The sequence below is a fragment of the Engraulis encrasicolus genome, chromosome 17, assembly GCF_034702125.1.
Source record: "Engraulis encrasicolus isolate BLACKSEA-1 chromosome 17, IST_EnEncr_1.0, whole genome shotgun sequence".
Taxonomy (NCBI): domain Eukaryota; kingdom Metazoa; phylum Chordata; class Actinopteri; order Clupeiformes; family Engraulidae; genus Engraulis; species Engraulis encrasicolus.
Genome location: NC_085873.1, coordinates 20,634,204 through 20,657,946, shown reverse-complemented (window position 1 = coordinate 20,657,946; position 23,743 = coordinate 20,634,204). Strand labels below are relative to the sequence as shown.

The following is a 23,743-nucleotide window of genomic DNA, read 5'->3' as shown; positions in this document are numbered from 1 at the left end:
CGGAAGTCGCCCGCCATCGCCCACCTGGCACTAATTTAATAATCATTACGCACACCAACCGGAGACCTGGTCCATCCAGTTACACAACTATGGCACAGGCAAGATTTCGGGAACAGTTTGTGTTGTTGTGTGTGTTCCATGCAGTGCGTGAGGTAGACGTCCCAAACGACTAGATTGAACATGCGCACAATTTCATGAATCGATCCGCGGACGGTGTATGCCGAACCGAAATGATTGGTCCGAACGGACCACGGATCAATGATGATCCGTTGCGCCACTACTGACCAACAGCTGCAGTTAATTTGGCCACAAATTATCCATCATGGTGTCGCCCCCACTGACCATGCGCAAGAGAGTACGGAAATTGTATCCATCGCACCCACTGACCAATGACCATGCGCAAGGGAGTTAAAGTTCCCATGGCATGACATTTCCTTGGTCCTTTGGTGCTTTGTATGGGTTTGCGGGGGTGTCAGGATGCTATATCCGCAATTTTTCTCAAAATAAAGCTGAAATGCGCCATTTAGGCCTCTTTGGTGAAAAGTCTCCTCTCCCTGTGCGTGGATCTGATAATGATATGCAACAGGAGGGGGAGTGTTGTTGATGAGCGGGGGCGGAGCCGCGGGGTAAAGCTGTGTTGTTGTGGTGGTGCGGCAGGTTAGCTGTTACCTAGAGTTAGCAATTTGCCCTAGTTAGCAATGGCACGTCCAGCACCTGATGGAACTTACTCTCGCTTGTTTTGACCCAAAGATGAAACAAACTATTGCCTACCTGCTCATGGGCTTCAGCGCAGGATGCCTCAGAAGGGTGAGTTTGAAATGTTATGTCTGCAATTTGAATTTGTTGAATGGGTAGTTCTGAAGCACTGTTACTTGCCAGTGAGTTTGTAATTACAGCAGCAATCATTCACCACGCAAGGACCTGGCAAGTCACCATCATAAATTACAATATTCTTTTTTTTTTTTACTTATGAGCAAATAACCCCATTTGATGTGTGTGATGCACGTTACTGGCATCGCAACTGTCTCTAAACCCAGCAACTTTCTCAGTGTGGATGGTTAGCATGCAATTGCAAGTCCTTCCCCTTTGTATTGTTATGATATGCAACACAAATGTGGTAAAAATGTTATAAAATGAACGAGGGGGTAGTTGTCAGGTTATAGTAGACTTTTTACACCTTTGTTTAGAAAATTGTTCTGTTTCACCACTGCAATGCTTATCATGCATCACAAGTCTGTTTGAGGAGGTTGGTGTATTACATGACAAAAGGATACTCTATACTAGTTATGATGTGCGCACTTCCTCACCATCGGCTGATCATAAAATGTGCCTGCATACAACTTATCTGCATTTGAACAGCACCCCTGTGCACTGTCTGTGCTGGAGAATAGCCAGCTTTCCTTTGTCCAATACATGGCATTCTAAAAATGCATCCATTATGTCTTGTATTCCAGTGATTCCCAACCTTTTTTGTCCCCTAAGCAATTTTGTCATATCATGAGTACCCCCTCCTTCATGCTCTATATGATCCTCTATACCAATGTGAGTACACTCCATATATTTGTTAGTATCACATTTTCCACGTACCCCCGGAGGTATATTCACGTACCCCTACTGGTACACGACGTACCCCTGGTTGGGAAACACTGTTGTATACAATAGTGAAATATTCCATGCTCTGTTGACATCACATTTATCCATAGTTGCCAGTTAAGTTTCCATTGTGAAAATTGCATCAGCTCATGTTTACCTGAGAGTAACCTGGCTAACAGTATCAGAAAACTGCCTTTTTTGTAATAAGGTTAGATGCTAGTGTGGAAACTGAGACAATGCCCACAGAAAGAGATAACATTATGCTGCCTAGCTCAGGTCGCATTACTTTCATTTGACATCTGTGCATATAAGAGCAAACTTGCCATGTCTTATCTTTATCAGATCACTAAAACTTGGAGAGAAGGCAGGAGAGCCACAACGCATGCTGGAACTTTTTGTACAGAGTTCAAGATCACTATAAGCGGCTAATTCAATTATGCAGACAGTGTGAAGACAGTGTGCAAATTTATTTACAACAGCATCAAGAATATTAAATTGGAACATGGGAATATTTTATGGAAGGCAAATATTGTATTGAAAGAAGAACAGCAATAACAGTCTCTGTAACCATCTTTTCTATTTTTCCAGCCGTTTCAGGCATTTGTCCAACAGTGATTCGAGTGTTGTCTTGCATATCCATGCCGAGTTCCCCGATGAAGGACGTTGGAACCTCGATACAAGGCTGGCGGTGACCTCCTCTGGCTGGCTCGTCTGAACTGCGCTGACTTGTCTTCTAGGGCACCAACATTGCATTAGTCACAGGGTTTCTGAAGACCTTTCCACACAAAGCATACAGGAAAAGCTAAATATTGTTTAGAATGCTATGTCATTTTGGAATTATTGAAGTAACACTATTAAAATGTTATGTCAGAATTAGTTGAACTGAATTCTTTTCAAATCTTACCAAATGTTGGATTAGCTTTTGATGTTTGCCGGTAGTTGGTGTGCATTTTTATTCCAGAGGGCAGCCATCTGTAAGAAGTGTCTGCAAGTACAAAAGACAATGTGTGAACAGAGTGTCCCTCTTATTTTTCATTTGGTCAAGATGGTGAGGGTTAGCCAGTTTCAAAGACAAACCTCGTTATTGTCATTGGAAAGGATATGAAGGGTTCCTTCCTAAAACATTGCAATTTTATACTAATGCCATGAATTGTATTGTGTAGTTATAATTACATCAAGTCAAGTATCATCCAACTAATCAGAAAATGACATTTGAATTGATCTTTTGCGAGTTGTTGAATTGCCCATCTATCAGCATACCACATCATATTTTGCAAGGTCATCACAAGGCCACAAGCACAAAGGAGGATGGGAGTTTGGATAGTGGAAAGGAAACAAGGTAGGCCTACATATGTTTCGCCATTTAGTGTAATCCTGCTTTAAAAAAGAAAAACAAAAAATCAGGCGCTAGAACAACAAGATCCATCTTCTCACCTACACAGCATATAAGGAAAGACAACATTCTTTGGAGCAACTTGTTCTAGTTAGACAGATGCTGAGGCACTCAAGGTTGCAATTAAAAAAAAAAAAAAAAAATTGGCTACAATGCTTACGCGTTTCGGCCCTTATGGCCTTCTTCAGGGCGTATAAATTGCAACCTTTAGTGCCTCTGCATCTGTCTACCTGGACCAAGTTTGAGAGCCCCTACACTGATGAGCACCACGGAAAAAAGGTGAAGACCCAGAAGCACTCAAATTACTGGTACCTGCTTGTGTTTGATTCTTTGGAGCAAATTGGATGATGACTGAATGGGAAGACTCCAACGTAGTGGTGAGGGAGGAGTTTTGCTTCATCATGTGGCTTTCTTCTACGTCATGACCGTCTGTAACGGGAACTTCTGTAGATGAGAATTGCGGCCATTAGGAAGAAATACAGAATATAACTTTCAATGATCCACAATAAGCCTCTCAAATTCTATACAAGAAAATTGTCTGAGTCAGAACAGAGACAGAAATGTCAAGGAAACATAAACCCAATATTCGACTGCATCTGGCTTTCCAAGCTATTCACGGATAGGAATGAAAATGTGACAGACAGTGGGAGCAGGTTGCATAGCAACTCACACGTAACTCCACAGCTGCCTGCCCTGGAGCAATGCAAGATAGACAAGTGATCCGACTGCTGTATTCTGTGTACCTACCAGAGGTTACGCCAAATTTGTTATATGATGAAAACAAAAACGCAATCAAATGCCGTCACAACCACTAAATAGCAGCCTGTAACAACTGCTTGATGTCTGTGTTGGATGTGTCAGCTGAGCTCGTGCAGTCACGCACATCTCGCTGAGTAATTACTGTAGAACTAGCCAGCTACGTTTCAATGCAGTGGCCAGTAGCTCTACACTCGGTATAGTTAGGTGACCAAATCGAGTCAAAGGCTTGCCTGGTCAATATGCCAATTCATGAGTTCGGTGTGTAGTCACAACTGAGCTTTCCGAACATACGGTTAGTTCTAACCGCAGAAATACACCAGCGGCGTTCTGAGCGAGTAGCAGAAGTAATTGACTTTGTATTGAGTCGAGAGACAAAAGCGATCCTGGAGACTAGAGCGATTTGCGTGACGAGCGCGACAATTTGAAGTTGAAATCTTTTCAACTTTCTATGACGCGGTTCGGCGACAAGCCGCGACAGCCAATGACTGTATAGAGGTCAGTGACCACAGCCAATGGGAATGCTTGACTGCTTTGCCTTCTGCCTGTACGGACATACTCTTGTCTCCTCAATCGCTTGTATCGCTTGCTGCTACACTCTGTTGCTCGAATCGCATCGCCGCTAGTGTATTTCTGCTGTAACACCTGTTAGCTCAAGTTATAACATCCCTAGGTGAAACTACGAACACCAGTCTCCATAGGAATGAATATGTACCGCACCACCACAGCCAACAAAAAGGGTTTCCTAAATAAATCGTGTTTTCACCAACAACGTTTTAAAATGCCTTGTTTTCAACCACAGGACCCTCCTTGGTCAACCAACGAAATGTTGAACAATTTTGGTCTTGTTAATATTTTACAGTCGATTTCCCAAGAAAACCAAGTTTGACAGAGTATGGCTATTGCTTTTGTAGCAGTGTAGCTTTCATGGCTAATGTATGGGTTTTTTTCCCCTCCACAGCTAATAATGCAGGCTAGTTAGCCATGACACTGTGATACAGACTGGAAGCTTTTCATGACTTACTTGTTCAGGAGGCTTGGTGGTATTGATCCAGACTTCAGCGTCAGGTGTTGGCCATAACTTGCTCTGTATTGTCTCAGATTGTGAAAGCATTATTCCGAAAAACGTTCCCTCAGACATTGAACCGGTACGTATGTGGTGTTCTGCTGATATTTATGGAGTGTTCAAATTAATGGGCGTGCTAGTGGGTGGAGAGAGGGCGTGGACGAGTTGAGAGCGAACGAGGGCAGGACGTCATTGAGGCAGTCGGTTCACATGCAAAATAGGGAGGCGGAGCACTCGGAGGGTCACAGGCAGCCTCAAAATGAATGGCAGTGAACGAGGAGCCCGCGTATTGAAGGATAAAACTCGCTGTTTTGAACTAATAATCGTCCGGGGAAACTTCCTTCAAAGTTCACAGCCTGCCTCGTGAATTCAGGGAAATGACAAAAAAGTGGGATTATCATACATACATCCATGACCACGAGCACTTGTAGAATCCACAGTCCCCCCCTATCAGCTCAGCGAGCGGGGCATTCGGAGGGTACACTATTTACAGCCTTCTTGCTATTTAACCCATGCCTGCAGTTAGGGGCGCTGTCGAGACGAGAGCGCAGCCCATTCATTCTGAATGTAGTCTGCAGTCCTCCGTTGGCGCCCCTACAGTGCAGTACCTGGCGAGTGGAACCTCTCGTAATACAACTTCTGTGGATTCTGAAAAATATAGTATATTGCATAATACAAGAATCATGAAATTAGCATAGGATGGAGATTAATTATTTTCTTGAAAATAAACTTTTAAGCAGGCTAGCAAGTTAGAATAGATCATAATACAAATAACTTAAAACTAAAAAGTCTTGTTTCAAAAACCTTGGAGTGACAGTAATCAGTATCATAGTTTCAATGCTCATATGAAAAGCATACATCAGCTTTGGCATTTTAGGAACATACTGTAGCTCAGTTTGACAGCTGTCAGAATGCACCCAGCGAGCGGGGCATTCGGAGGGTACACTATTTACAGGCTTCTTGCTATTTAACCCATGCCTGCAGTTAGGGGCGCTGTCGAGACGAGAGCGCAGCCCATTCATTCTGAATGTAGTCTGCAGTCCTCCGTTGGCGCCCCTACAGTGCAGTACCTGGCGAGTGGAACCTCTCGTAATACAACTTCTGTGGATTCTACAAGTGCTCGTGGTCTGGATGCACGTATGCTTGTCCCACTTTTTTGTCATTTCCCTGAATTCACGAGGCAGACTGTGAACTTTGAAGGAAGTTTCCTCGGACGATTACAAGTTTAAAACAGCGAGTTTTATCCTTCCATACGCTGGCTTCTCGTTCACTGCCATTCATTTTGAGGCTGCCTGTGACCCTCCGAGTGCTCCGCCTCCCTATTTTGCATATGAACCGACTGCCTCAATCTCTGGCACACACGAGCTTTGCGTCAATTGGATGCTGTGTCAGAGTTTGTTTACAAACTGGGAGGAACCTCCAGCACAGCTCGGTGTACACAGTAACACATTGCAAACCACTGGGATGACTTCAGGAGGTCAGAGTAACTCATTTTAAGGCCCCAAAACATCACAAGGTCAAAATTTTATGCCATGGGCACTTTAATTTTCCATCCACTCGTGTCCTCAGGCAACGCCCCCGTACTACACCGTGGCCAATGCATTTTCCCCCCCCGAGAGATTTTTCTTCTCTGTCGAATTTTTTTGCTTTCCACTACACTCTAAAGGTGCAGGTCACACGTTCCTGTCCATTTTCATCTTCTCTCACGACAAATTAATTTCTTCTTGGGTCCCTGTTGCCCTCCCTGCCACGGCGTGCCATTGCCAATTGGATGTCGAACCAGGCCGTCGGAGTTGTGCAACGCCTCGATGTGATTGTCTAGGATTTGAGGATAATGGACACTGCGATCCTTGCCGTCTTTCCTATGCTCTCTCAAAACCGACTTCAAAACGGCATTGCTGCTCTTGAAATCAGGGTTGGATATGATGTTGGGCTCAACTGACCTGTTAATTCCAGCCCCATGTAATTGGCGATGCTGTAATACAGTGTTTCCCAACCTTCTTTGGTCTGAGTACCCTGTCACACATGCAACGCACGATAATTTCCCAAAAGTAGAGGGTAACACAGTGGTGATTACATGAAAATCATTTTATTTAATATCCTTAACATGAACATACAATTTTCAGCCTCTGTTTTTTTTTAAAGAATAAAAAACATTTTCTAGAAATAGGCCTATAAGTAATTAACCAAAATGGAAATGAAAATAACCTACCTTATGTAACTTCAACAAGTAGCATTTCTCTCTCTTTTATAAAGATGAACATAACTCATTTCTCTTTTTTTAGAATAAGAATACATTAGCATAGGCCTAATAGACCGGTCCGAGCCGGGACATAATCGCAACGTTTTCCTGTCAAGGTTTTCTCAATGGATTCTTGTACTTTGGACCATACCGATCAAAATAAGCTTTTGCGCCGTCAAAAAAGTTGTCCGGAATCCAAGATGGCCGCCAGAAATTAAATATGGCCACCAGAATACCTAAAACCAGTCCTATGTTGGAGGAAATTGTTCAAAGATCATTTTCTTTGGCCTAAGTTGGAGATTTATGGTGACTGAAATAATATTCTGTGGCTTAGAGATCATTATCTCATTGTGCAAATCCAAGATGGCTGCCAAAAGAGGTCCCCTATACTAAACTGTCATATCTCCTGATTGAAAAGGGCTACAACTATAATTCTGGTGTCTATTCATATGTTTCCATGGTCTGTGAATCCATTTCTGCATGTATTTTGTGAATCTGACCATTTGTTCAATTTTGCAAATCCAAGATGGCCGCCAAATGTGTTCCCCTCAACCACAAACTGTCTTATGTTTGGATCTAGAAGGGCCATAGCTATAATTCTGGTGCTTATTCATGTTTCCAATGTCTATAAATGTATTTATGCAGGTGGGCTGCAAATTGAATCATTAAGTCTGTTAGAAAATCCAAAATGGCCGACAATTCCAGTACCTCTGCTGTGGTGAAACAGTCAAAGACTTGACACAGTATGACATTTCATTTGTAGTCTAGAAACATAGATGCATTTTACAAATATTCTGTTGCTATCAAATTATTAACCAGCATACTCTGGTCTACTCATAGGTTTCCATGGTCTATGAATCCATTTATGGCAGCATTTTGGATTGGATTCAGACTTGATAAACAGCCATTATGAAAATTTATTTTTAGGCTAGGGATATAGACAGGGCTGGACTGGGAGACTTTTTCAGGCCGGGCATTTTCCAAGGCCAGGCCAGGCCACCATGAAGCAAAAAACAATAAAGCTTATGATAATACCTACACGCAGCGTTTTGGTGCAATAACTTCAGCCATCTTCCCAGTTCCCTGATTAGGTAGGCCTACTTAGGGGCCTACATACACCAAATAGCTACTTAGTAGGCCTACCCCTGTGTACAATATAGTATATTGCATAATACAAGAATCATGAAATTAGCATAGGATGGAGATTAATTATTTTCTTGAAAATAAACTTTTAAGCAGGCTAGCAAGTTAGAATAGATCATAATACAAATAACTTAAAACTAAAAAGTCTTGTTTCAAAAACCTTGGAGTGACAGTAATCATAGTTTCAATGCTCACATGAAAAGCATACATCAGCTTAGGTATTTTAGGAACATACTGTAGCTAAGATGAAAGATTCTGTATCTAAACAGCATATGAGAAATTAATCCATGTGTTCCATCTAGGCTACTTACAGGTCTTCCCAAAAAAGGTACTCAGGCAGGTGCAACTAAAGCGACCTTGGGTTCGTTGAAAGGCGCTATATAAAACTAAGTTATTATTATTGTTGTTGTTATTATTATTAATAATCCAGCTAGAATTCTAATCAAAACAAAGAAAATAGATCACATCACTCCAGCACTACCAGTGAGATTTAGAATGAGGTTACAACTCTTCAGGTAGCCTAATATCTATGTCTCTAAGTCACTATGGTTTAGGTCCTAAATGTATTGTAGATAGGCCTATGCTAGATCAATATCATCTGAATAAATGTCTGATGTCTTCAGTCTCCTCTACTGGTTGTGTCAAGGGCAAAATCCAGACAGGGTGAAATGGCATTAGTCATTATGTTGCTAAATTCTGGAAACAGCATCCTGTCCACATTACAGTAGAACAGTAGGCTATCATGTAGGCCTACAAAGCCTTTGGTCATAGTCACCTTCTCATTACAATACATTCTACTTTAGCCTATTCTCTTTCTTTTCTCTCTAGTACATTGAATCACAGTAAGGGCCTATATGATAATATGCTATAGGCTACAAATAGCCTACTATTATTAATATTGCTATGTTAGCCTTCTTAAATTATCACAGGCATCTGTGTTGAATTGGATGTGGGCTTCTGCCTAACACTGCAGGTCTGAATCTCAAATGGTGCACTTGTGCACTTTAGTGTTCATGTTTCAGTGTGCATGTTGTATTAGTTACGCACTGAAACATAGTGCCCGAAGTGCACAAGTGCACCATTTGAGATCCAGCCCATGTCTAACTTCTTCCTGCACCTCCCCTCCCCCTCCCCCTTTCCATCATGAGTGATTCTCTAATTCGCCTACACTTTTAAGTCCGTGGATTTTATTTGGCAATTCCACTAACTATTAACTGCATCAAATGATGTTTTGGACATTAGAAAACATTTATCTTTCATATAATACAGAAAGTGTAGACATAGCACTATTTCCCTCAGCAAGAATGAATATTTAATACTGGTTTTGGGCGTTTTCATGCCGTCCTGTTTTCCAAATGTCAGATTCAGTCTTCATATTAGCATGTAAAGAAACTTGTTTTGCCCAAGACGATTGCAAATGTTGATTCACAGTAATCATCCCAATATGACAAAACTGTCAGAAAGACCACTGTCCTTTCCATTATACATGAAATTTGCCATTTTGTGTGTGTCCACGAAAACTGTGTTAACCGTGTCACGGTCTGAAACCTCCTCCATAAATCAGTAATGGTTTGGTCTTAGGCCATACGAATAACATCACGCGATGTCATAACGTCTTTGGCAGGATACGGGAAGACTTTTTGGTAAATTTTGAGCTCCATCCTTCCATAATTTAATGCATTCTTTTTCATGTTCTCATAGCGGGAAAATTGCCTGTCAACTGTGTTATCAACATATTCATAAGAATCTGAATTAGAAATCTCATGTAGAAAAACACAGATAAAGCATACAGATACATGAATTGATTAAGGTGTTGTGGTGGAACTTCTGAGGTCCTCAGTTAGCACAACACCATACAAATGGCTGAAATGTCAACGGTGTTACCGTCAATGGTGTTACAATTAAGTATGACAGTCAGGGTTGCCAGATGAGGCTGATGATTTCCAGCCCAAAAAATGATCAAAATCCGCCCTAAAAACCCGCCCAATTCTATTGATTTATATGGCAGTGGGAAGGTTTTTCTGATAGATGCCATTTTTACCCGCACACGGCCATCCTAAGCAGCCCAATTGGGCGGGAACCAGCCCAATCTGGCAACGCTGATGACAGTTGAGGAGGAGTATGTTTTTGCCAATTTATATCCATATTGACAGACAAACAAACAAAATAATTTGTGTTCTAGGGAGATGGGTTTGTCTGCTCTGTTTTTTCCCCTAAAAAAGTGCCGACTTGTTCCCCTGCACTGTTGACCGTAACACAGTTGAATAACACGGTTGACTGTTTTGAAAGTGTTTTGCGCTATTGATCCCTTATGTGTCGGAAAAATCCTATGAACATACACTAGGGATTATCTCTGGAGAAGGAAGTCTTGTGTAAGGAGGGTGACTATATTCAAATCAGACGTTACAGGGATTTATGATGAAAAATGTGTCAGTCTGTATCACAGTGACTCATAAAATCCTACTTATGAAGCTCAACAATCACATTTTCTATATCAGTTGCACAGATTAATGACAACATTACTGCTAAGGGACATAAGCACTTTCAAACATATATTGCTTCAACTCTGTAGTATTTTTATATATGTTTGAAATGACATAGTATTTGTCCATAACACTGTTGACAAAATAATTAAGCAAATGTTCGCTTTCATTAGAGTATTTATCAAATGATTTAAGATTAAGCTTGGCAATTTGTTTGTTTGGAAACTTAAATATATACACTATGTAAACATCTAGGTCATTTAGTTGAAAAAAAATACTGATAATTGACATTTTGCTTTTGCCAAAAGCGTAGGGGAATCGTAGAATCACTCTCATACATCCTTCTCCCAACTCAGTTCCTAGCCAGACACCTCTCCAGATGCAAAGTAGCTTCAAATAAATTGTCTCCGCCCAAAGCAGTTAACGTTTGAAACGCGGTAAAAATAAATAAATATCAACTTCACTGTTTTTGTTTCATGCACACTTTCTATCCTGCTTTTATCTGTGTGCTAGGACATATTTGGCACCGTTAGAAAGGTCTGCTTCTCCTCTGTTCAGTGCATGTTACATCGACACAGTTTAAGTAGAAGTAGAGTAAGCACTAATTCAACAGCAGAACAACAAGTCTCCAAGCGAATCTCCATTCACATTACATGAGTGTTATTTCCGTCATCCATCAGTTTAAATCAGTGTCTTACCTTTAAGTTGAGTTGACACAAACAATCTTCCAATAATCCACTTTGTTAACAGACATAGCCAGTAGATCGCCATGTATTTCGCCAGCATTCCCAAACTCATTAATCCACATTGTGGAACTGAACCTGGCAGAAAATTGGAAGTAAAAGGGGCGCGTCTTTATATTTACCATCATGCACCACATCATTTCTGTTCGCAAATTCTTCTTAAACACGTTCATAAAACACACCAAATGAAACCAGATCATTTTGTTTTTACTGAAATTGCACTTCTGTACTATATTTTAACTGTGTTGTAGGAATTTTAATTTTTGAAAAATGACTTGACATAGTACAGTACATGTACATACATATACCCACCACAATAGAACTGCCTGTCTCTAGTTGAGACTATATATAGGGAGAATCCACCGTGTAATTGTATAGTATTGGTGTAATGCAGTTCTTTCATTACACCTCAGCAGTGCAAATGTTGCAGAAAGTGGCCTGCAAAATAAGTAACGTGGCCTGCTACGTAATAACGGACTTGGCCTGAATAAAAAAAATGATAAATACTCGTCAGGCCACCGGGCATTTGCCCGGTATGCCCTATGGCCAGTCCACCGGTGGATATAGATGAATGAATTCAGAGGCAATTTATGAATATTCTGTGGCTATCAAATCATTTGGCATGACTGTATATTTTGTGGCATGACAAATCATAACAAATTATGTTGCCTCCGCTGTGGGGAAACTGTCAAGACTTGTTACACAGCAATTTTGGTTTGATTTGATTTGTAATCTATAGGGTACAGATGAATGATTACATTTTATATGTCACACTTGTTGTTGTTTTTTCTCTCTTAAGTCTTTGAATGTTTGGAGCCAAAGTCTCTAAATTTCAGTTATGCTCAAAACAGCACTGTCTTTGGAAACTCCAAAATGTTCTGTACAAGAATATATTTTTGATAACTGAACTTTGCTGTGCATCCTAAATTAATATTTTACTGCTCAACCATGGTTTCTGAAAACAGCTTTGCATATATGGTGCATGGAGTCAACCAAAGTCTAACAACAGTCAACAGGTACTGCAGCCCAGGTACTAGATTCCAGAATCCCTCCGCATTTCTTGGTTTTGCCATATGAACAGCTGTGAACAGTTTTCTATGAGATTTAGGTCCGGGAAATGTGCTGCCCCTCAGTTGGATGCTGTTTGTCTGGAACCATGATTTTGGTCGCTTGCTGGTGTATTTAGGGTCATTGTCTTGTTGGGCATCCACTTCAAAGGCCTTTCCTCATTAGTATAAGGAAACATAACTTCTTCCAGTATCCTGTTGTACTCAAACTGATCCATGATCCTGGTACGCAGTACACAGGACCAACATAGAACAAAAACATCCCCATCATGACACTTGCACCATTATTAGATAAGATTAGATTAGATTGTTCTTTTGAGGTCTAAGGGTCATAGACAGTTTGTCGGACATCCTGCAAACCATAGTACACAGTGAAGACGGTTAAGCATGATTGTGCAAGCATCATGACAGGGGGATTTTTTCACTCTGTGGTGTTGGTCCTATTTACCACATGCCAGGAATCATGGATCAGTTTGAATACATCTAGACCAGCACCATGTACAAGAGCAAGTGCAAGGACAAGCACACTCTCTGTGTCTGTCACTGGTCCTTTTCCATCAGTTTTTTATTCTTTAATTTATTGTTTATTATTTCAGTTGTGCAAAATAAACTGTCATCAGGAGTTTGAGCAAACATGAGCCTCATCAACTGGTGGAACTCTTGAGCCAGGTCCAGTCATAGCTTCTGTGCCTGTGTGGATTTCCTATAGGCCTACCGCTTCAAACAATTTCCATCAACTATGTATTGAAAAAACCTTCCTCCTGCCGAATAAAACCGTCGTTACAACACTAGCTGTTTTTCCGTCATGTGTTGCACAATCTTCTCGATGCGTATCATATTATGCAATCATCTTTTTAAATGGAAAATGCATGTCTCTTTCTCTTGCACAGTCTCTCTCTCTGTCTTACTGTACCTACAGAATGGACATCCAGGGTTCAAATACTAAAGCCCCCATCACATACTCTATTTGCTCCAGTCAATTTAAAGTACCAGCTGATCCTAATTACATTACCCCTTCAGTCAGGTTGATGAGCTATTTAGTGACATAACCTTTGTCAGCAGCACAAGCAGGGTATTCTGGCAGGATCTTCTCACTTTCTCAATCCAGATTGCCTGTCCCTGCTTACTCGGACCAGTATCACTCACTCGCTCACACACACACACACACACACACACACACACACACACACACACACACACACACACACACACACACACACAAATCAAATATCATACTTGCTACATAGCGTGCATATGGCCATTCCTCAAAGTTGAGGTGGTGGCGCTGTCTGCCATTTAGAATTTTCTTTCAGGAGTCGGATTCACAAAATACCTACAGAAATTGATTCAGGGACCATGAAAATATATTGAAAACGCACTAGAATTCCAAACACTATTCGTAGAACAGGAGATATCCTACTTCATAGGGCCACATCTGGCAGTCATCTTGGATTCAGACGATGAAAGTACTGGTTAATGATTTACGAGTCACAGAATATTAATAAAATGCATTATTTTTTTCTGAATTCACTCATCTACAGTATATCACTTGACTACAATGCATATTTCATTCTTGCTGTGTAGCCAATCTTTCACAGTTTCCCTGAAGTGGAGGTGGCTGCATTGTTGGCCATTTTGGATTTTCTAATTGAACAAATGGTCAGATTCACAAAATACATGCAGAAATGGATTCACAGACCATGGAAACATGAATAGACACCAGAATTATAGTTTTGGCCCTTCTAGATCAGGACATAATACAGTTTGTGGTTGAGGGGAACACATTTGGCGGCCATCTTGGATTTGCACAATTAAACAAATGGTCAGATTCACAAAATACATGCAGAAATTGATTCACAGACCATGGAAACATATGAATAGACACCAGAATTATAGTTGTAGCCCTTTTCGATCGGGAGATATGACAATTTTTAGTATAGGGGACCACTTTGGCAGCCATCTTGGATTTGCAACATGAGATAATGATCTCTAAGCCACAGAATATTATTTCAGTCACCATAAATCTCCAACTTAGGCCAAAGAAAGTGATCTTTGAACAATTTCCTCCAACATAGGACTGGTTTTAGGCATTCTGGTGGCCATATTTAATTGCTGGCGGCCATCTTGGATTCCGGACAACTTTTTTGACGGCGCAAAAGCTTATTTTGATCGGTATGGTCCAACGTACAAGAATCCATTGAGAAAACCTTGACAGGAAAACGTTGCGATTATGTCCCGGCTCGGACCGGTCTATAAATCATGTGGCCTAACATTCATTACAAAACTGGAGTCTCCTTCATAAATAGTCCTCCATAAACATGCTTTTTAAAAAGTTAATATCTGAAACAAAACCTTATCAAACCTCATCATATCAAAATACTCACTGCAGTAGTATAATCTGCCCTTAATGAGACACTTTAGTTTTCTTATCTGTCATCAGCTTTTCTAGATCTAGGGACAATGTGGAAACAGCTACTGTTAGTGGGCTGTTCTCCACATCCATTTCAGAGCTGAAAAGGTCACATCACACATACATGTTGACCCAAAAGGTAAAAGTTAAATCAGTGTCTGATTTCCCAATTCAGGATATTCCTTCTCCACATTACACCAAAACTGTGTCAATGTCTTTTCTCTGTGTGCCACTTTCAGGTCCCGGTTAGAAGACACATCCAGTGGCTGCTCCTGCAGCATTGTAGCCTAGTATGGGTGTTTCAAGGCCAGTCATACGAGTCACGCAAACTTTCTTGCATACCCCTGGTATCGCCACTGTGTTGTAGCCCCGCTTCAGCTCGTCTATAGTGGCCTGGCTGATGTGGGACCTGTAAGAGTCCCACATGAGCAGGTGGCGGATGAAGTGAAACTTGCTCACCACTCTCCTCAGCCGTTATTCATCCAGCCGATTTTGGAGGAGCCGAATTGGGCTACTTGGGATGAGCGTCTGCGGGTAAAAATGGGTAAAAATGGGCCATTTCGTGTTATTTATGGCCGTTTTGGGCCCATAGAAGTCAATGTAATTTATGGAATTTAAAGTGGACCTCCGGGATTTTGGACACCGGGGGCCACATAACAGAACTAACTTAAAGGGACACTGTGTGAGATTTTTAGTTGTTTATTTCCAGAATTCATGCTGCCCATTCACTAATGTTACCTTTTTCATGAATATTTACCACCACCATGAAATTCTAACTATTCATTATGACCGGAAAAATTGCACTTTTCATACATGAAAAGGGGGATCTTCTCCATGGTCCGCCATTTTGAATGTCCAAAAATAGCCATTTTTAGCTGCAAAAATGACTCTACTTGGACCATACTAGAACATATTTGTTTATTACCTAGTAAACTTACATGTAACTATCAAATTTGGCGATAGCCAGCCCAGTTTCAATGAGCAGCATAGTTGCAGTACCTTTTTTGACCATTTCCTGCACAGTGTCCCTTTAAGATAGGAAAAATCCTAACTTCCGATTACAGAGAGAATTCCTAAGTCCTTGGCCGTTTCTTATCTTATCTTTGGCCATTCTAACAACTCTATCATATCGATTTTTTCGATTGGTCGTGTCTGTTTCTGCCACTTCGAATGTGCACGAGATTGATCGAATGTAACATTAACGACCAACAAAAAAACCCCTCTAAAGCAGGGCAGTCTGTTGGGGGGAAAAAAATCAAAACAATCCGGTCACATAGGCCTACTCTGTCTATTAGCCTAATTATGGACGCGAAGAAAAGAAGAGCGTTTAATTTCGCATATGAAGAGGTGGATGCGTTGGTTGGGGCGGTGGAGGAGCGGAGGGCGACGCTATTCGCCAAATTTTCCTCGCAGATAGCTGCTCAAGAGAAGGAGAAGGAGAAGAAGTGGGAGGAGGTGACAGAAATTGTCTCGGCTGTTGGCGGCGTTCAGAGGTCCGCGGACAGTGTTAAAAAAAAATGGTCCGCTATATCAAGCGAGGCCAAGGCGAGAGGGGCTTTAATGAAGAGGGAGCTGGCGAGGACCGGGGGAGGTGTCAATGACGTGAAACCCCTGACGCCCATGGAGGAGAAGGTCCTGGCCGTAATGGGTCCGGTGTACACAGAAGGTAAGCTGACCTCAGTTATCTACATAACTAGCTTAGCTACGGGCTGATGATGAAAGTTGTTCTACCAATAAGAACAACAACAATACATTTGTAATTGTAATAAATCAGGAAATGCTCATTTCTACTGACCTTAAACGTAAAGGAAAGTTAATCACATATTAAGACAATAGCTCCATGTAAACAAACATGGACATGTCAGTGTGGGGTGGGGGGAGTTCACCATGTTGCTATTGGCGACAGGTTATGCTACATAGTAGCGTGAACTAGTGATGTGCGATCAAAACGGCGACCAAAAACAAAATATCTGTCTGTCTATCACAGGCACTCCAAATGGATCAGAGGTGGGTCTGGAAGAATGCATCACAGAGTCCCAGCCTGCGCCTTCAGCAGCTGAGAGTCAGGTCATACTGACTCTGATGGAGGAGTGTGACGACTGTGACAACCACCAGCTCCCACCAGCCAAAATCATATCTCCTCCTTCTGGTAAGTTTTCCTCCAGTCTCGATAGCCTTCCCATGAACTCCAGAAAGGAATGACCACAGCACGAAAAGGGGGATTTGTGACAATGAACTCGTCCCTAATCGTCCACGGACTTGCCTAACTTTCGTCTGATTTTGAGCGCTTGAGAGAATCAAAATTAACAGTTTTGGTGACAGTGAACTCGCCCGGAAGCGAATCGCGAGCCGCGGGCAGGTCTCACAGCAGGGTGTTAATGGCCCAACGATTAGCGATTACCACATGAAAGGCAATGACAGCCAGCCCAGAACGCGGACTAGCCTTTCTCTTATTGGACGAAAAAGACACATGGCTCAAAGTAAAAGAGCTGCGCTATTGGTTAGCAGGGTCGGCAGCTACGACCTTCTATTGGTCACAATGATACATTGGTCACGTTGGATTAATTTATGCAGACCGTATACAGTAGGTCTGTATAATTATGCAAAAATTATTATTAATATACCTAGATTGATTTTACTTAGTATATTCACATCATTATAGGCTGCACTGTGATGGGGCTTTAGCATGCATGCATGATGTGAATTTATTGATAAAATGAAAATTAATGAAATGAAAATGATTTTTTTTAACGCTTTTAATATCACACCAAACAATGTACACACACTTTGACAAGAACCATGCAACTACACACATACCCTGCAAACAATATACTCTATATGCAGTGATTTACACAGCACTCAGGTCACAAATGTACAACTAGGAAACATTTCATTACCGACAGATTAGGTTTGGGCAGGCTGTCATAATTCGCACGCTAGTGCATTCAGCGTGTTGGTGCGACGCATTTTGAATTTAAATCGTGCTCCTCAATGCACCAGTAAAGCGCTTTCATGCACTTTTGACACGTGACGAGGTTTGCGCAGTTTTCCCCGCCGTGTCGGCGATTTTGTTTTGTCACAGTGCATTTGTTACTAAACGCAAATATGCTTTGCTGTGCCCTAACCAAAACCACCCCTAAACCTAACCTGTCAGTGAAGTAATGTTTCTACTGCTTTACTTTTGCCAAGAACAGCGAGATTAGGCGAATTTCTGCCTAAATTGTGCCTAAACCAAAACCATCCCTAAACCGAACCTGTCACAGGGCGTTGTGGAGCACGACTTAACTTGAAAATGCGTATTAGACACCCGCGATAGTGGGTTCAAATCAGCGTGTCATAGATACGCCTAGCCTATGCATGATGTTTGGGAATGGCACAATTCATAAAACTCAGAAACATACAATGCTTTTTCAAAAAAGGGTTCTATGTTCCCCGCTGCATCCAAGTAGACTGCTGCCACACTGCTAAGAGCAGGTTGTTGTTACACCTCTGACAGGTTAGGTTTAAGGATAGTTTTAGTCAGGGCACATACAAAAATGGATTTGAGTAAAAGTTGTCAATTCATAGTAAATACGTGGTAAATATGAAAGTAAGAGGAAAAAATAGTACAGGTACTGCCTTTTAATACAGACTATACAGGTATGTACAACATTATAAACATTGCTGTTGATGTCATGTTCTTCAGCCGCCAATCATGCCAGAAGGGTCTACTGAAGGTCTCTGGTCACTGTGTCCTCGTCATACTGCAACAGGCACTCAGTCTCACTTCTGGGAGCTGTAGAAACAACAAATAAATTAATACTTCACCATGCACCTCATATTGACATAGCAAATATATCAATAAGCAAGTCATATTGAGCCCAACAGGGATAATCTTACACTATTTTTGTCTTCTATAGTCTCATGCACTATGTCTCCCTGCCAGGATATGTAGGATGTAAGAAAATAAATCAAAACATAGCAATGCACAGCATTGACAACTTATCTATAAAGTAGCACACGTCATATTGCCAATGTAGGCCAGGGGTGGGGAACTATGTCTTGAGGGCCGTTTGCGACCCTTGAGGCCGTTTTATCTGGTCCCCGATATCATTTTTATGTTATTCAGCTTCACATAAAATGACATATTTTGTAAAGGAACCTTAGAAAATACATTTGCAATACAATTAAGTTATATTCAGGGAAGCTGAAGAAGGTGGTGTTTGTTTAAATGTGGCTGCCTTCAATATAGGTCTAAAGTGAAGGGGAAAATCCTGGTTTGTGTTCATAGTACGGCCCTTGGAGGACTTTTACGGCCCCTCGGATGAATTTGAATTGGCCCTTCGAATGAGAAAGGTTCCCCACCACTGACGTAGGCTATAGGTTACGCTTACCCTCTTTCACTCCTCTGTGGAGAGACTGTGCTTATTTCAGGTTGGCTTCCAGACGCGTCTGTAGCACAGCACACAGGATTGCAGGACACAGCATCCTGCAGGACACTACAAACAACAAACAAACAAAACAAAAAAACAAGGGGAATGAATAAATGACCTGCCCAGTTATTAAACAAATGAAAATTGATGTGCCAGAGCTGTGGTAAAAGTAACCTTGGGTCCAAATCATCTAGGCCTAGGGTGTGTGTGTGTGTGTGTGTGTGGTAAATCCAGTGTGCACATTATTCAGATATGAGAATTAATTCATTCATTCATTTTAACTGACATCAGTACATACCCATATCAGTGCCATTTCACCCTGCCAAGACACTGGACCTGGGTCTATTGGAGCTCTCTGCTCAGGGTGTCCTCGCCATACTGCAGCAGGCACTCTGTTTCTATAGTTCCTAGAAGCGAGACAAATAAATAAATAAATACTTCACCATGCACCTCATATTGACATAGCAAATATGTCAATAAGCAAGACCTATTGAGCCCAACAGGGATAATCTTACACTATATCAGTTTTCTGTGGTCTCTTGTAAGATTGGCCCATCACCATTCTGCAGGACACTACCGTCTCCCTGCCAGGATCTGTAGGATGTAAGAAAATGAATCAAAGCATAGCAATGCACAGCATTGACAACTTATCTATAAAGTAGCACAAGTCATATTGACAATGTAGGCCAGGGGTGGGGAACCTATGTCTCTAGGGCCGTTTGCGACCCTTGAGGCATTTTTATCTGGCCCCCCGATATAATTTTAATGCGATTCAGCTTCACATGAAATATACATATTTTGTAAAGGAATCTTAGAAAAAAATTTGCAAAACAATTAAGTTATATTCAGGGAACCTGAAGGTGGTGTTTGTTTAAATGTGGCTGCCTTTAATATAGGCCTAAAGTGAAAGGGAAAATCCTGGTTTGTGTTCATAGTACGGCCCTTGGAGGACTTTTACGGCCCCTCGGATGAATTTGAAGTGGCCCTTTGAATGAGAAACGTTCCCCGACCCTGACGTAGGCTATAGGTTAAGCTTACCCTCTTTCACTCTTCTGTGGTGAGACTGTGCCCATTTTGGGTTGACCTCCACACGCGTCTGTAGCACAGCACACAGGATTGCAGGACACAGCATCCTGCAGGACACTTCAAAAAACAAGGGGAACAAATAAATGACCTGTCCAGTTCTATAAAAAAGAATACCCTGAAAAAGAACACCCTGTTGTTTCTACAGCTCCTAGAAGCGAGACAAATAAATTAAATAATTCGCCATGCACCTCATATTGACATAGCAAATGTATCAATGAGCAAGTCATATTGGTCACAAAGAAGTTAATCTTACATTCTTTCAGTCTTCTATGGCGAGTTAGGCCTTCAGGTGACTCGTCTTCGCCATATTATGAGACAGCAGCCTGTGAAAACATGGCAAATAGAATAACCCATTAACCTTGGGTCCTAATATAATACATGGACATAAACTAGCCTACATTATTTAGACAAGGTCAGTAGACCTCCACGTGAAACAATAAGAAAAAGTGATCATACATAATTTCAATTTCTTGAAGAGGCCATCTACACTTATTTCTGCAACAAGTGCTGTTTTGAGGACCCATACTTTTTAAGGACAGGTTGCCTACTGTTGCCCTGTGTGACTGCCTAGGTTTTAGGATAGGGAAAGTAAAACAAAAATCATTGAGTAAAATCGATGGGGGACAAATTGTAGCTTTTGTAGACTACGTCGCTACTTGAGGAAAAATAGCTTAACTACAGGGACGTTAGCTACTCGATACATGGTAGTGACGCTACGACCAAGCTACTAGAGAATGTAATTAAACTAGTCGCTTCGCTACTGCCCAGCACTGAAAACCAAGGACACTCCCAACTGAGATCGCTCCCGGACGTGTAGTCCCAGGTGTTTCTATCACTCCCGGACGTGTAGTCCCACCGATTATATTTCACGTATCATCATACACTGCCACATACAAGCAATTTAGGGTTAGGTTTAGGGTTAGGGTTAAGGTTAAGGTTAGAAACAAAAAAACTAACATCAAAAAGATAACTAACTCCGTTATATGGCGGTGGGATCGATAGTCTGGCTAGTGGGAGCGAGCCGACCGGGGAGCGTCCTGCGTTGGGAGCGACAATCAGGGAATGGAAAACCAACATACCCAGACGGCACACCAGTCTTGCCAACGTCGCCTAGATGCATTTTTGCCGCTGTAAAATACATTGGCAAGGCGTCTAAGCGTTAGTTCATCAGCGAAATGCCGGGCAGACGTGAAAAATGAGCAGTGTCCAGCATCTAGTTGATGAGCTAACGCAATAGCATGCTAACGGTAGCCTTTGTCTATCTTTAGGCAGGGGAAAGGCAACTGAGAACGAGCAATGTCAAACAATTTACCATCAACAAGTATACTTAACACATTCACCACAGCATTTTGTCATTACGATGCTCGCAAGTCATCAGAATTTACTAGCGTACAGCAGCAACTAGTGTAGGCCTAGTCACATTGAGGGGACTTGAGCTACCAGCTATGTAAAGCGGCTGTGCTACAACTTAGCAATGGCGGATCTGTGTTCAGAGGAGCTATTCAGTCGCTCTTGAGTACTGAAACTTTAAACCACAGTTGAGTAAAATGTACTTACATGTATGTGAAGCCCATTTTCCGTTGGTATGTGAGGAACTTTCCCCCCATATCGCCAAGAAACTTGTAACAGTGAAACCACACAGACAGCGCGTGATTCTGTTCAATCAGGAAGTGTTGTTGACCGCGGTAGATGGCTTCTTTGTGGCTTGTGTGTGGAATTCGCATTGTGCGAATTAGTTGTACTGCCACCTAAAGGCTTGGTGTAGAACTAATTTAACCAGAGACGGTCTATTTTCAACTAACTTGAACAATCCTTGCTTTGGTTCAGAATACCGTTTAAAAACCAGAGTGGCCAAGCACATTGATGTTTTTCCTCAAAAGCAGTTGAGGAACCTTTTTTAATTCGAAGGGTCACTTCAAAATGTATGTCCAAGAAAGATCATTCAGATGATTCTATTTTGATTGCCTATTCTGTAGGTTCATTTAAATGTTTATAGCACAGATCAAATTGTTTGATCAACTTAATTTCTGAGCTTATAGTATCATAATAAAATGTACTGACAGCAAAGCTCTGGCTAGTAGAAAGGTTTAATGCAGGGGTGGGGAACCTTTTTAATTCGAGGGGCCACTTCAAATTCCTACCATGGTCATAAAATCCTCTGGGGGCCGTACTATGAACACAAATCAGGATTTCCCCATAAAATTTAGGCCTATATAGACACCTTTAGGCCTATATAGACATATAGACATATTTAAAGGTAGACACCTTTAAAACAGTCCCCACCTTTTCTAGGTCCCCTGAATATAACTTAATTGCATTGGAAATGTAATTTCTAAGATTCCTTAGGCCTGCAAAATATGTCATAGGCCTATTTAATGTGAAGTTGCAAAACATTATAATGACATTCAGGGGCCGGATAAAACAGCCTCAAGGGCCCTCGAGACATAGGTTCCCCACCCGTGGTTTAATGGTTAGTGATTCTGAAAAACACCACTGGGCAGCGTGAAAAAACATACACACAGACACAGACACAGACACAGACACACACACACACACACACACACACACACACACACACACACACACACACACACATTTTAGTAAAAGCCCAAAAAATGCCCTAGGGCCCCCAACAATCCCGTTGCCTAGGGACCCCAAAATCCTAGAAACAGGCCTGCCGACCCCCCACTCCCTCCCACCCACCTGACCTCACCCCACCCCACCCCACTTGAAATTGACTGGGGCAGCTCCCGACCTGATCACTGGCATTTACATATTAAAGGCTCTTCTGAGAAGGGGATGGGAGGGGGGCATGGGGGAGCCGCAAATGCTGTGGCTTGAGGTATGAGGCAATTTAAGGTGCAAAACTCATCCACAAATTCCTCTTTTCATGCAGTGGACATTTCCGTACATGGCCACTTTGTTAATTTAATGATGCATGTATACATGTTCAGTGTAATTATAACCAATGTCTAACTGTTTTATTTTTCTACAGCCAAAAAAAAAAAGAAAATACATGAAAGACAAAGAAATCTACAGGAGGAGCTTCTGAATCTGGAGAAGGAAAAGCTGGAAATAATGGAGCAGCTAAAAATTAACCAAGAGAGACTTAATTTGGACAAGGAAATTTTTTATTTTATGAGAGAGCAAATGAAGATAAGGGTCGGGCTTGATTTAGGCCTATATGACATCGAAAAATAAATGTTATTATTAGGCTATCATTAGGCCTACCATAACTATTGTCTTTTTTTATTAGGCTACTAGTGTTGAATTACATATTGAAAATGAAACTGCCTTGTTATGCCTATTCATCTTGTGAAATAGCGTGCAATTAAGTTGTTTCTTGCCG

At 41.6% G+C, this 23,743-nt stretch overlaps 1 long non-coding RNA gene across 2 annotated transcripts; it reads right to left on the bottom strand.

Annotated features, from left to right (window-relative positions):
- Positions 1–17,923: 17,923 nt before the first annotated feature.
- Positions 17,924–22,125, bottom strand: LOC134467311 (uncharacterized). 2 transcript variants are annotated; one of them, XR_010038514.1, is made up of 7 exons: positions 21,952–22,125; positions 20,648–20,717; positions 20,347–20,441; positions 19,824–19,902; positions 19,607–19,715; positions 19,270–19,374; positions 17,924–18,671 (listed from the first exon to the last, which is right to left on the bottom strand). It is a non-coding gene; the product is annotated as an uncharacterized LOC134467311 (long non-coding RNA). The 2 variants fall into 2 exon arrangements; XR_010038513.1 differs by having other exon boundaries at positions 20,347–20,451; positions 21,952–22,123.
- Positions 22,126–23,743: the final 1,618 nt, after the last annotated feature.